This window comes from Coturnix japonica, unplaced genomic scaffold (genome assembly GCF_001577835.2).
Source record: "Coturnix japonica isolate 7356 unplaced genomic scaffold, Coturnix japonica 2.1 chrUnrandom784, whole genome shotgun sequence".
Taxonomy (NCBI): domain Eukaryota; kingdom Metazoa; phylum Chordata; class Aves; order Galliformes; family Phasianidae; genus Coturnix; species Coturnix japonica.
This window is the reverse complement of record NW_015440143.1, coordinates 1-1767: the sequence shown is the minus strand read 5'-3', so window position 1 is coordinate 1767 and position 1767 is coordinate 1. Positions and strand designations below refer to the sequence as shown.

The 1767-nt window shown below is 57.8% G+C and overlaps 1 long non-coding RNA gene across 1 annotated transcript; it reads right to left on the bottom strand.

Annotated features, from left to right (window-relative positions):
- Window positions 1–748: 748 nt before the first annotated feature.
- On the bottom strand, window positions 749–1713 carry LOC107307688. Its single transcript, XR_001552480.2, has 2 exons — window positions 1574–1713; window positions 749–908 (listed from the first exon to the last, which is right to left on the bottom strand). It is a non-coding gene; the product is annotated as an uncharacterized LOC107307688 (long non-coding RNA).
- Between the last annotated feature and the right edge of the window lie 54 nt (window positions 1714–1767).

The window sequence follows — 1767 nt, the reverse complement described above, 5'->3', positions numbered from 1 at the left end:
TAAGAAGTGGGGTGTTAATTAAAGGGGGGTTAATTAGGGAGGAGGGTTAATTAGGGGGGGTCAGTTAATGGGGGTTAATTAATTGGATGGGGAGCTGGGGGGTGGGGCTGTCAATGAGGCAGATGGGTCCCTATGGGGTCCCTATGGGGTTTCTATGGGGTCCCTATGGGGCACAGGGGTCTCTATGGGGTTTCTATGGGTCTCTATGTGGCAGGGGGGTCCTTATAGGGTCTCTATTGGGTCCCTATGGGGTGTCTACGGGGCAGGGGAGTCTCTATGGGGCCCCTATGGGGCAGGGGGGTCTCATAGGGATCTCATAGAGGTCTCTATGGGGCAGGGGAGTCTCTATAGGGTATCCATGGGCTGTCTATGGGGCAGGGGGTCCCTATGGGGTCCCTATGGGGTCCCTATGGGGCAGGGGATCCCTATAGGGTCCCTATGGGGTTTCTATGGGTTTCTATGGGGCAGGGGGGTCCTTATAGGGTCTCTATTGGGTCCCTATGGGCTGTCTATGGGGCAGGGGGTCCCTATGGGGTCCCTATGTGGTCCCTATATGGTCCCTATGTGGTCCCTATGGGGTTTCTATGGGGTCCCTATGGGGTCAGGGGTCTCTATGGGGTGTCTATGGGCTGTCTATGGGGCAGGGGGTCCCTATGGGGTTTCTATGGGGTCTCTATGTGGTCCCTATGGGGTGTCTATGGGGTCCCTATGGGGTCAGGGGTCTCTATGGGGTTTCTATGGGTGTCTATGTGGTCCCTATGGGGTCCCTATGGGGTTTCTATGGGGTCCCTATGGGGTCCCTATGTAGTTCCATACCAGAGAAGCACTCTGTGAACTCCTGTTCCAGTTTGGTGGCTCGTTCCAGAGCTTTCCGCGCCTGCTCCTCTGTCACGCGCTTACTGATATCCCTGAGAAGGGAACGGGCGCCATTAAAACCTATAGGGGATCCCATTAAACCTTATATGGGATCACAGACCCCTTATATGGGATCACAGACCCCTTATATGGGATAACATAGCCCTTATATGGGATAACAGATTCCCTTATAAGGCAAAGGGGGCGGGGCCTCAGACCACGCCTACCACAAGCCCCGCTCACATGACACAAACCACGCCCCTCTATACAGACCCCGCCCACCACCTCAGGCCATCCATAAACCACGCCCCCCTTTTAGGCCACGCCCACCATCACTTATAGCTCTGCCCACCATCCTCAGGCCACGCCCCCTTCTAGACCCCGCTCACACGCAAGCCACGCCCCTAACTACATGCTCCGCCCCCTTATACGTTACCCCCTTTATAAGCCCCGCCCCTTTCTTAGCCCCGCCCACCTCCCTTTACCCCACCCAGTCCTAAGCCCCGCCCCTTCCGCCTCGAAGCTCCGCCCACCACCACGTGACCGCTCCTCCCTTAGACCACGCCCCCACCCCCTTAAGCCACGCCCCCATTTCTGAAACCACGCCCACTTCTCACAGGCCCCTCCCCCTCCCCATAAGACTCAATGTAACCCCTCCGTTTTGGCCCCGCCCCTTTGGCCCCGCCCCTTTAGGCCCCGCCCGTTTGTGTTCTCTCACAGGATGTTCTGCAGGCTCTTGGGCCGGATGAAGATGGCGATGGGGTGCAGCTGAGCCGCCTGCAGCCGCCGCACCGCGTTGGCTGACACGTCCAGGATGCAGTGCTTGCCCTAAGGGACATAGGGACACATAGAGCCAGATATTCCCCCATATCTGCCCCATATCCCCCCTATAACTCCCCTTATCCCCCCATA